Below are 13,710 nucleotides of genomic sequence, written 5' to 3' on the forward strand. Positions count from 1 at the left end.
GAGGCCACCTAAGTACAGGTGAACATATTTCATTCTAAGGGAACAGTGGTTGGCTGGTATTGGCAGAATGCAATCGGTATGAATTACTGCTGGACCCCTGCCTGGCGGTTCAAATCCCGACAGTGCCTGGCCGACAGAGGAAATCCCGATCATCCCTAGGTAAGTATTCACTAACGTAATCTACCACCTAACCCTAACCCTCCTTTAGGGTGCCTAACTCTAACCTTCCCCCCCTGTGCCTAACACTAATCCCCCCTCTAAGTGCCTAAACTTAACTCCCTCTTCCCCGCCACCTAAACCTAAGTCCCCCGTGGGGGTGCCTAACCCTAACCTCCCCCCGGGGGTGCCTAACCCTAACCCTCCCTCCCCCTAACCTAACCATAACCTCCCAGGGGGTGCCCTAAACCTAACCCTCCCCCTGTGGCTGTCCACTGCGGCACCCAGCATCCACTCAATTGGGATGCTGTGCGCTGGTCTCCCGACATCAGTCAAATGACAGGCATCTAGATTTAGTTGCCTGTCATTCGTCCCTAGTCGGGATAACAATGTCTGGAAGCCGGCAGACAGCATTCCGTCTGCCAGCTTCCTGAACGTATACCAGCAGAAGACCTCATCTTTTGGGTTTTGGGGGTTTACACAGTGAATTCTATCAAATTATAACATTATATATATGTTTTTTTAAACATAGAAGCACAGACGGATCTCACTGATCTCGTCCCTGCTTATGTGTTTGTTTATTTATACAAAGATGCAGGTATCATGGATCTTTCAGATCCAAGCCTGCATCTGTCTGCTGCTACCTCCCCTGGGTCCTGACACCTGCACCACTGCCATCTGCACTGGCATTGCCACTGTACCGTCTCCGCTAATGCCCACTACCATCCCCGGGTCCTGGCCGCAGCTAACACCTACTACCCCCGTCCCCCGGGTACCGGCCATAGCTAACAGGCACTTTCTTCCCCCAAGCCCACCGCCGCTACTGCTCACAGAGGACAGCCATCTTGGTGCACCCAAGTGAAGCCACAGTGAGTACACCTGTTGGAGGCTCCTACTGAGGCTGCACAACAAGTAGGAACTTCCTATCTCTACATGGCGGATTCATAAGGTAATAGTTTAAAAACTGTAATTTTCTCAATTACCTAAACCCCAAAAGCACTTACCCTGGAACAATAGCTACCTAATAAAACAAACCTCAAGTCTAAATTTGCCCCCTACCCTGAGTTATGCCTTCCCAAAATCCCCCATAGAGAACAGCAGAAAAGTGGTCCTAATTTAGTGTCAGCAAAAATGGACAGTTTGCACTTTAGATTAATCCCAAATCCTCATTTTTTATGTTTTTGAAATCTGGCAGGCAGCACCAAGCGACAGTTCTACTCGCCCGTGCCAAATTTCAGCTCAGTACCTCCTATAAACTTTGAGGTGGAGCCCCTTAAACACCATGCCCCCCTCCTTCATTGGTCTCTATGGGAGAATTCTGTTTTTTTAGATTCAGCCTTAATATAATGGCATGACTGTGCCCTTATAATATCTATATAAAACAGGCAGAGTGTTGTTTAACACCCTACACAATTTTTTTTCAGTAAAACTTTCCCAGAGTGCCATCTGTCTGCTTGTGCAGTATCCTGTTGTTGCAGAAGATCAATGTGTATTGGGGGGTCAAGAGGGCTGGCTACACTGTAGCATCTCATACTGTGAGGGGGAGCTGGGACAGTGCAGCAGCATATACTGCTGTGGGGTGGACAGGGCTGGCTCCAACAGCAGCCCACACTGCAGGGGTGTGGCTGGGACAGTGCAGCAGCATACACTGCTGTGGAATACAGGGGGCTAGCTACTGTGGCAGCCCACACTGCGGGGGTGGGGGAGGGAGTTTAGTGGTGGCTGCTATGACAGTTAAGCAGCACACACTGCTATGGAGTGGAAAGGGCTGGCTACAGCAGCAGCGCTAAAGCTGCACAGTGGCAGTGCACACATCAAGGGGGCATGCTTCATAGAGGGGAATAGCTGGAATGGAAATTAAGCCACTCTGCAGTTTTGTCTGGTCTAGTACTACCTAAGTAGAAAAAGGAGGGGGATTTAACCCCCTATTGTACCTCAGCACACTGAATAATACCTGTAACAATATATGAAGACTATATGGTCATAGAAATTCAGAGATATTAGTTGCATGCATTTGCAAATACATGGGAGGCTGCTGGGCCACGTCATGGCTTCTCTGTTACCAGCAGTCCCTAACACTAAGAGGTTCACGTCCGGGGCGCAGTGCACCCCAAAAAACGTCCAGCCCAGGACCCCCCAGGGCATCACACGAAAATGGAAAAAGAGTGACAGTGCAGTGTAAAGTATAGCTGTGTGTGAGTAATCATTAAGTGTGGAATGAGAGGTTAAAATATATGTGAAAAAATACATGAATAATAAACAAACATAGAAGGTGATGTGAAAAGCAACTATGTGTATTAAGTGGTGATGCCCTGAGGAGGCCCAGCCAGACCAGTCCCAGGGGCCCTATGCCCAAACGCTCACCCCAAATGTAAAATATACCAATTATAAGGCCTCATGATAATGGCACATATATAGTTTAGTCAAGTGTAAGGCCTCATGATAAAGGCACATACATAAATACATCCAAATTGAGAGCCAGCTTACCTGGGAGTCACCCCTGGGAACTCCAACTAGCACTACCAGAACCAGCATGCCCTACTAATGCTGGCTCCTTCATGCAACTCATAATAAACAAACAAAAATGGCAGCTGCTCAATCAATCTAGCAGTACTAATCAGGTGCATGAAAGGGAGGGGTCATACTAAGTAGAAAAAGGAGGGGGATTTAACCCCCTATTGTACCTCAGCACACTGAATAATACCTGCAACAATATATGAAGACTATATGGTCATAGAAATTTAGAGATATTAGTTGCATGCATTTGCAAATACATGGGAGGCTGCTGGGCCACGTCACGGCTTCTCTGTCACCAGCAGTCCCTAACACTAAGGGGTTCACGTCCGGGGCGCAGTGCACCCCAAAAAACGTCCAGCCCAGGACCCCCCCCAGGGCATCACACGAAAATGGAAAAAGAGTGACAGTGCAGTGTAAAGTATAGATGTGTGTGAGTAATCATTAAGTGTGGAATGAGAGGTTAAAATATATGTGAAAAAATACATGAATAATAAACAAACATAAAAGGTGATGTGAAAAGCAACTATGTGTATTAAGTGGTGATGCCCTGAGGAGACCCAGCCAGACCAGTCCCGGGGGCCCTATGCCCAAACGCTCACCCCAAATGTAAAATATACCAATTATAAGGCCTCTTGATAAAGGCACATATATAGTTTAGTCAAGTGTAAGGCCTCATGATAAAGGCACATACATAAATGCATCAAAATTGAGAGCCAGCTTACCTGGGAGTCACCCCTGGGAACTCCAACTAGCACTACCAGAACCAGAAATCTTAGATCAGCGGTGGCCAACTTGTGGCTCTTGAGCCACATGTGGCACTTCCATTGTCCTTATGCAGCTCTCCTGACTGTCACTGGCTTCCTCCTCTGGATAGATGTGCTCTGTTCAGTGGAGACTAGTCCTTTGTTGCTGCAGTCTGCTCTGCTCCAGAGGCATATATGGGCTATGTGGTGATGTCACACTGCAAACTGGAGGTGGAGCTCAAGTTGTGAGTGAACCTGCAGCCACAAGGATGTGGTCGCAGGCACCAGAGCTTACCTAAGTGACACAGACAGACTGCAACAAGGTTAGAGCTGTGAGGGTTTTTAATTTGTATTTTTCATTTTATTTGTGACATGTGGGGGGCTGGAGTGGCCCATGAAGTGGGAGGGAGTGACTGGACTGGAGTGGTCTGAAGAGAATGGGGGGGCTGGACTGCCACATTAGGGTCTGCTATTGTGATACATGAGGGGCTGCTCAAGTGACACATGGGGGGTTGCTGAAGTGACACATGGGGGTTGTTGGAGTGACACATGTGGGTTACTGAAGTGACATGGGGTGTTGCTGGAGAGACACATGAGGGGAATTGGAGTGACCCATGGGGGACTGCAGTTTCACAAGAAGAGTCTGGAGTGACACATGGGGGGACTGCAGTTTCACAAGGAGAGTCTGGAGTGACACATGGTGGGGGCTGGATTATATTATATGACTCTGTTGGGGTTTTTTAAGTATTTTTCGTGGATGTGGCTTATTTAGTGTATTTTATGTGGATGTGGCTTTTTCAGTGTATTATTTGTGGATGTGGCTTTTTCAGTGTACTTTATGTGGATCTGTTTATTTAGTTTTTATAAATTGTTCTGGCTTTTCTTTCCCTTTAATAAATAACTCCACAGTGATTGTGTGCATGCGCTTTTACATGCGCCTACAAAAATCATACCAGGGGCGAGATCTTCCTAGCACAATCCCACACCCATTTTTGCATGAGTGCTTCGGCACGCACATGGTCTCGGCTCTTTGACATACCAGCAGATAACTTTGGGTTCTTTGACACTGACTTGTTGGCAATCCCTGTCATAGATGATTTTTATTTAAGATATAAAAAGTATTTTTAAACTTCATAAAATATAGCTTACATTTAAAAGACTGGTAATGCCACATTATAGGTCATCATAATGCACATAAGACACATGCTTCATCCACACAGGACTTCTTCAGGGCACATCAATTAAAAAAGGCAAATAAACCAGTTGTGGTATAAACTTTACATTACAAAAGACCCATATATTCAGCTAAACACAAAATCGCTTATAGGACCTGATCCAGATTTGGGAATAGAGGGCCAAAGTGATTATAGATCACAATTGCAATAGTGTATTCGGTTGGCCAATTGTTGTGTACTATGCATGCATATGCATCGCCGTGCACATGCGTGAAAGCTACAGTGCAATCGCACTGTGATTACGCAGAGCATGGTAAGCCATCTCAGAGTGAGTCACAGATAGTCAGCATTTGGGGTTGGTAATGGGGGAGTGGTTGGAGAAACACAGGTGTGCCCATCCGTTTGAATGCTGTTACATGGGCGTGCATAAAATTAGCCACTGCGACGGCATATGCAGTGTGAATACTTACTGCGTGCAACAAGGTTAGCAATTTCTAAGTAAGGTCAGGGCTACTGTAATTGTGTGTGAGAGGCCGATGGTTCTCAATGTTTCTGATGTGTACGCAGGACTGGAAGGTATTATGGATGTGAGATAGCAGTTGTGGGAAGCAGTGGGTGTCTCTATACTGGCAGTGTGATGGCATTGCGATAGCAATCTTTAACAAATTTTCGCAGCAGACCTGCATGCGATTACAAAGCTGCGATCGCAATAGCGATCCTTAATTAATCAGGCCTAGAGTAAGAAAGAGCAAGTAACTGTGCATCTTGGCAAAACCATGTTGCACTGCAGGTGTGGCAGATGTAAAATGTGTAGAGAGATTTAGATGTGGAAGGGGCAGTTGTCTAAACTGAGTGCATGATTCAGCAGCAGATGCAATGCCAATGTTTATGCAGGTCGAACAATTATTTTCCATGCACATGCGTGTAAGTCTCACTACGCACACACAGTGATTGCATTGTGATTGTGCATTCACAGTGTAACCACCCGCAAAGTGAGTGACAAGTAGTTAGCATTTGGGGGGGTGGTAACAGTGTGGTTAGAAAAACGCAGGCGTGTCTGACCCTTTAAACGCTGTTTCATAGGCATGCATAAATTAAGTATTGCAATCTCTTTAGCAGCACGAGAGCTCAATGCATGTCAGGAGAGTCTGTCACCAGCTAAACCTGCTGCATATGAGGCATGGCTGCCTGCTGTGTGTTGATTATATCGATGTTTACGCTATTATATGTTATTGTACTGATATGAGAAGGCAGCAGTGGGCATCCATATGATCGGATGTGTTTTGGAAAGCATTAGCATATTTTAACAACTGCAATCCATTAGCGATTGCAGTTGAGATTGCGTTTGCATCCACTGCTGAATCAGGTCCTGTAATCTTAATCGCAGCCAGTATTTACCCCACATGCAAAATAAATGTATGTAATTGCACCCCTTGCATTGCAATATGGTTTGTCCAGGTACACAGTTACTTGCTCTATCTTACACTATTCCCTAGTGCAGCAGAGAGCAAACAGTAGGGAAGCCGATGGACGGAATCCCAACTGCCAGCTTCCCGACTGTATAATCCCGGCAAGGGTTAAATGACAAGTGTAAGGTTTAGGGTTCCCGGGGGGGCTTAGGGTTAGGCAACCCCCCACAGGAGGTTAGGTTTAGGCTAGAGGAAGGGGGGCTTAGGGTTAGGCACCCCCGAGGGGGATGTCAGGGTTAGGCAACCCCTGGGGGACTTAGGTTTAGGCGGCGGGAAGGGAGGTTTAGGTTTAGGTATTTAGAGGGGGGATTAGGGTTAGGCACTTAGGGGGGAGGTTAGGGTTAGGCACCCTTAAGGGAGGGTTAGGGTTAGGGGGCAGAATAGGTAAGAGAATACTTACCTGGGGACGGTCAGGATTTTCAGTGCTGCAGAGCTTGGCTAGCATTTCCCCTTTGAGAGAGACAAGTCACTCACTACTTTAGCGGAGGACCAGGTCTTCATCCTAAGGAGGGACCAGCACTGTGCTAGTTAAGGGGAGGTGGTACTATTGAAGATGGTATGCACATGGGGTGGAAACTTCACCCCATTTTGGTAAATAAATATTTATATGGGCTGTGGCTGAGGTAGCACTACTGTTTTGCCACCAGGCTTAGGCCCATATTCAATTTGGAGCGAAAAGCCATTTTCACGTGTTTTTGGGGAAAACTTTTCACCGATGATGTCATTTTCACCTGTTTTGGTTTTAGTTCGTATTCAATTTGGAAAACTTTCCGCCTAGGCGGAAAGTCAATGCAATGTAATAGGCAAAACAATTTCGCGTATGAATAGCAGCCGGAAAAAAGTGCAGAATTGGGGTTTTGGGGTGCAACATTGCGGGAACCCCTGTATAACCTTCAGACAGTCCCCCAAAGGTAAACTGTGTCAAAAAATAAAAAAAACACTTAAGGACACCCCAAAAAATCTTTGAATTTGGGTCTGGAAAAAAAAATGTTGGGGGACAAAGCTAAAATCTAGCGAACTTGACTCTGGGGGGGTCCCCAAGTATGCCCCAAATGTATTTTTGATTGCAGGTGCTTGCAGCAGGTGGATTTTTTTTCAACTTAACTTTAACAACTTTAAAATATGCTGACCCCCATTTTTAAGTAGCCCAAATTTGCTGGGATAAGTTATTTTCAACAACAAAAAACACCTGAATACTACTCTTCACCATTTATACAAAAACGCTATTTAGCAGCTAATGAGCCCGTTCAAAGACATCAAATACCTTCAGCAAGCCAAATCGTCAGAGCATCTTTTGGGGGGTATCAGGCTGATTTCCCCAAATCTGTCAGTACTTTCCGCTTGTTTAACTGTCGCTGGGAGGTGAAAAAGTATCGCGGCTTGGCTCAAATTGAATACGGGCCTTAGTTTGACAATTCTTTTTTTTTTTTTTTTCACATAATTTCATTGCTCAAGAAAAATAAAAGAAATGTTTTTTGTTTTATATAAGCACACATTTCTTTAAAAAAAATTAATATCAGATCACACTGACAGTTTACAGAAGGCAGAAAAAAGAAAATTGCCCCCCAGCACACTGCAGATAAATCAAAAATACTTGAATCCTACATGATTAAAGAAATTCAGAGGTATTGGTTTACATATATTTGCAAATATATGAATAACCGCTGGGCAGACGACAAGGCTCCTCTATACCAGCGTCCCTAACATTAAGGGGTTCACGTCCGAGAAGCAAGGCACCCCAAAAAATTCCAGCCAAGGACCATCCCCAGGGCATCACATGAAAAGGGGGAAAAAGGTGATAGTGAAGTGTAAAAGGATAGATGTGTAAAGATAAATCAATAAGTGTTAATGAAATGTAAAAGAATTAAAATGACATAAATAATATACAAACAGAGAAGTGAAAAAATATTCTATGCGAATTAAGTGGTGATGCCATGAGCAAGGTCCAGCCAGAACAACCCCGGGGGCCCCACCCCAAACGCTCACCCCAAAATAATTATTGCTACATAATAGTAGCACCCACTCTGGGTCATATAATTACAAATTGATGTACTGCATGATAACAGTACATGTTTGAGCTGAGAGCTAACATACCTTGGAGGTACCCCAAAAACCTCCACATGGCCGGTCCCGGCGTGGCCTAATCACGGGAGGCATGACTACGCCCCCTTGAAACCCCCCTAATAATGATCACTTTTTCAGCACCGCGTAGCGGCAATGAGCACCGGGGAGGGGGGTGCTGTAAGCCCCTCACCAAGGTGCTAAGCAGGGGGAGGGGCATGATCAGTGTGATCGCTCTCTCCCACAGCCATAGGAGTCTGCTCCAGCTGCTGTAGCAGCCGTTAGCAGTCTCACACAGCAGCCCAGTACACGTTGTGTGCTGAGCTGCTGTGAGGGGGGGGGGGGACGCTGATTAAATCCATGGGTTGTCAATTTATTAATTTAAAGTGTAAGACAAAACAGACTAGCAACAGCAGATTAATGGACTGCAGACGTCATAATGAAGTATAGCTCAGTTGGGTTTCAGTGCATAAACCACTCATACCCGGCAATGTGAATTTGGTAGCTGAGTGGTTCAGGGGACAGACCAGGCATACTACTGGGAATTGGAGGAATGCTATATGGTCAGATGTATCATTCTTCACCAGGTTCTTGACAAACAGAGAAGTACACATGTGGTGCAAACCTAAGAACTCTACAGTCCCGAGTGCTTGCTTTGGTGGTTCCATAATAGTGTGCAGTGCAGTTTCCTGGTATAGTGTAGGTGCAGTCATTGTTTTCAAAGGCACCATCAACAATTATAGCTACTTATTGGTACTGAGGAATCAAATTCACCCCATATTGAAGAGCTTACTTGCTGAGGGGAGAAGGGTTTTCAAGGGCAACAAGGCCCCAAAAACACAAAACCTGTCCAGTCACCGATTTGATGAGCATGACCTGGGTATTATCTCTATGTCATGGACTGCTCATTCACCAGGTCCAATGTATGGGACATTCTGAAATGACACTTAAGATCACTATAAACCATGTGTCAGTTGGGTGACTTTCTTGTGGAATATTGATGCTGCACCCAGGGGAGGATTTAGGTGTCAGACCCCCATAGGCACAACTTTATTGACCACGCACACATGGCATTGGGATCGAGATAGGCGTCAGTATTTCGACGTCTATCTTAAGTCCCGTGTCTGACTTTGTGTTGGGATTTGACAATTCTAATTCGATCTTAATAAATTTGGCTATGACCTCTTTTTTTCCAATCTATACAGTAGTCGGTGTCTTTATTTATTATTTAGGTTAAGCTTAAGAGTGGTGTGAAAGTAATAAAACTATTGGTGACTTAATGGTTTTTGTTGCAAGGGAATTGGTATAAAGTCATAGAGTAAGCACAATGATGTGTGGTGTGGAGCATGGAGTAGCTAGCTCATATCAGACCTCCATCCTTTGCATTTTTACACAGGTTAGCGTCTGAGTCACACACAGGTGCAGCAGTGTCCATGGCATCTTTTCATTTTGTTACATTAGCTATATGACTAATGGTGCGTACACACATAGCGATTTTAAATAGCGATTTGAATGATAATGATATCATTACCATTATTGTTGAAATCGCTCATTTAAATGGTCCCTACCAACTTACCAGGGACCAGCGATGCACGGCCACATATGGATGATAGCAATATCATCCATCGGCTGTGCATGCCAGTCAACTTGCTCGATATTGAGCGAGTTACTATAAGGACCCGCGATCAATGATCGCGGGTCGCTATAGTCATTGGTAAGTTGGTTGTGTGCTGCATAATTGATGTTGATCAGCCAGCATACCAGGGAGGGTGCATAACGATCTACCAGCGATATCATATTGCTGACAGATCACTACGTGTGTACGCACCATAAGGCCCTGATTCAGAGGTGGATCCAGTTGGATCAATATTGCACGTTAGCGGGTGGTGTTTTCAGTGTGCAAAATTGAATTGCTCCTTTACTGTACTTAAGTATCCAATGCCGCAAATCATTGTGAGTTTGATAATTAATTATCGGTTGCCCTAAGTGGTGCATGCACACAGGACGATTGTCAGTAATAATGATATCGCTGAACGATCACCCAGCACATTCCCGGTGTGCTGGATGATTGATATCGATCATCAAGCACACCACCAACCCGATATTGACCAGGTTGTCCTGCATGCACGGGCCATGGATGATATCGTTATCGTCCATATGTGCTCGCGCATCGCAGGTCACAATATGAATAACGACATGATCGATATCGTTATCGTTCATATTGTGCATTTTTATTATACCGTGTGTACGCACCATTAGACTGATTTAGCTCAGGATGTTCTTTAAGGCATAGAAACATTTTTTATACACAGTTACAGAGTTACTGTATATTTATTCTTGACATAAAAATGGACATTTGAAACAAAAAAGGCAAAATCAGAGATATTTTGAGATGTTTATTCACATCAAATCTGTTTTTCAAATGCTGAATATGTTTTTCCTCTATCATAACCTGAAAATGGCTTTTTGTTTTCTGAAAATCTCATACACTTTTGCATACAGTATACTGTAAAACTTCAACTCTTTGAAAATTAATTAAGTAGTGACTTCCAGATGGTGTTATGACGGAAAATTATTTTTTGTGGGGGTGTTACATAATTTATTGGATCATTAAAGTTACATTGTGCCAATTTTTTTTTTTACAAAAACATATATTCATGTGGCCAAGACTAAATAATTCATAATTTAGGATTGTTTCTATTGCTGATAAACAATAATGGATCTTTCATTGTAAATGTGGCGTCTGTTGGTGGAGTCGCTGGAGCATTATATGCAAATGCTAGTTTCAGCCTCCTCCTTGTGCATCTGAATGTGTAAGCCCTAAGACGCCCACTTTCTCTGCATGCTGTAACACCACCAGTGATTCTTGACACGATACCGACAGCGCAACATCAGTCACTATGCCAGGTACAGTTTCTCCATCTGAACATTGCCTCTGTGTAAGTGGCAGTGAATCTGCGAGTGCAGCCGCTATCACTGACACGCCAGCAACACTTCCATAACAAGCCCACAAACCAGACTTTTTTATGTGCTCTGTGAATGTATTATTTACAGTGGCTTTTGCAAGATATTTATCCACCTAAAAAGTGAACAGATTGTCTCTATTACAAATGACACTTACACAGATTGTTCTGAACAATATTGAATTAATTAGGTTGATGATATAAACAAGCATCTATAGCCGTCATCTTACTGTCACTAGAACAATTCCTCGACTGTGTAGAAAACTGACTGGTACAGATGCGTCCTCATACATCATTGCTACAGCCACGCCAAACAGCCTCTGCCAGTGACTCAGCTAGTGCCAGGCACCTTTTTCACCTGAAAATGCTTCTCAGTTGCAATGTGATGTGAATAGGATGCACCAAATGGAACTTGGCGTGGAAAATGACACGGCCTCTGCATCTTAGCATTTTATATACAGATTTAGACTCAGTCATACACAGATATACAAGTGGTCACATACCAATTTAATCAGCACAGTCTCCTGGTGCATCCTAGTCACATCACATTGTGACTAAGTTGCATTTTCTGTTGAAAAAGACACCTGGCGCTAAATGAATCGCACAGGACCTGGCACGCCGAGAGAGGCTGTTTGCATGACTGCAGCAATGATGTATGAGGACACATCTGTACCTTTCATTTTTCCACACAGTCAAGGCATTATTTTGGTGACAGTAAGATGACGGCTATGGACGCTTGTTTATATCATCAACCTAATTCCTCACTTGGCTGACTGCCTTATTCTAACTGTAATTCCCTTACCAGTGCGTTTTGTAAAGCCTAAACTAGCAGCACCACAAGATTTTTCAGTTACCTTCATTGGCTGGAACAGGACAAGCGCCTTTGCTCAGCACAATCACGTTCCAGCTGCTGAAGCTGCATTGTATTGTTGTCATTCAGCACTGAAAGTGTCTGTGACGACTATAATTTTACTTGCTGCTTCCACTTACAGAAGTCAATCTAAGTGCTAAAGGATTCTTTTCTCCTTTATCTATGTGCAAGTTCTTACTGTACACATGCTCCCAAGTCTCTGTAGTGTCTTCTAACATTGACTCATTCCATACGGATTGTAATTACAGTTTAATACAAAAATCTCAGGTGTAGCTGAACTGCAGGTGATAGGAATCCATACTTGTGAAGTACTCATAATGTTGGGCAGATAACTATTTCAACAAGCACTACCATATAGGGGCTTATGCTGAGCCAGACACCACGTGTGTCTAATCGTTATCATAAAATGTGTTAAAAAATGACTACCATTGAAGGCGTGATACATGCAGCTCAGCATGGCTGGCAAAATTCACTTCCTTGCTTCTGCAGATAACAGGAATGTGACATGTGGTGTCACATAGCAGTGATGGTAGCAATGTGTAATGCATATGCATTTCAGTTTAAAGCTAGATAGTGTCATTTATAGTTAACACAGTTGCAGGAAGCATATAAATTAAAAATCAGACAAGATGCAAAGTCAAAATTCCAAGCTGGTTGTGCTTTTAAAATGATTAACTGATTAATAATACTTGAAGACTCACAGGAATTCCCACAGTGGCTGCAGCTCGCAACCTGCTGTATTAAATAAGCCCCAAACCTCCAAAATCACTTTTTACAATTAGTATGACCGTATTGCCCTCCTCCCCAATTCTACTTCCTGATAGTGTGGTTTAAAAATGTAAAATTCTTCTACCAAGAAACTTATTATCCTACATTTTGCAAGCTTAGGCCCCCATTTAATAACGAGACATAACCCCTACGATTATCGCTGTTTGTCACTGTATTGCTTACACCATCTATAGGTGGTGAGAATTATATGGTCTCCATTGCTGGCAATGAGAACCCACCAACAGCCTCTTTGGCTTCATCAATTCTTTCCATGCTTTGCTGTGTCCCGACCAGGTGACAGTATCATGCGAATGTGCAGATTGGCTGTCACACCTGCACATGACACAGCAGTCCATCGCTGGCAGTGATAGGTTGCCAGCAACAGAGAAGAGGATGTCGCCAAAAAGGAAGTCATCGCTGGACCTTGCCGGTTTGTTAAACACTGCGATACTAAACAAAATATGCCACTGGTATTTAGGTATGTTGTTAAATGGGACCCTTAATATGTCAAGTCAATTCAGTAGATAGTACTCAGCTGCAATAAGTAAAACAAATATTCCTTTTTTCTAGATTGCAACTTTCACATATAATGTTTTTTTTTAGTTGGACAGTAATGTACAGAACTTTTAGTTCCATGTTTCCTTTTATCTATAGCTTGGTCATAAATCAGACAACACAACAACAACAAGAAAAAAGAAAGAGATGATTTAGTCTGCTGTACAACTTAACAATAATGCATAAAGAAAACAACTGCTGCCCCATTCCCACAGGACATGTAAGAAGTAATGAAAAGGCTTTCTGCAACAGAACACAATATATTTACAAAGGAAGATAATTTAACATGATAAGTGGTAATAAATGTTATAAAATATGATCAGCGGCGTTTAATAAATACCGACATTTATTTAATGGATGTTGTGTTCAATAAATTATTTCAAGACATGAAAATCTAATTAAAATTATTTCAAGTCTGTCATGAAGAAAGTT

Source organism: Taudactylus pleione, unplaced genomic scaffold, assembly GCF_031769625.1.
Source record: "Taudactylus pleione unplaced genomic scaffold, aTauple2 ptg000172l, whole genome shotgun sequence".
In the NCBI taxonomy this organism is placed as follows: domain Eukaryota; kingdom Metazoa; phylum Chordata; class Amphibia; order Anura; family Myobatrachidae; genus Taudactylus; species Taudactylus pleione.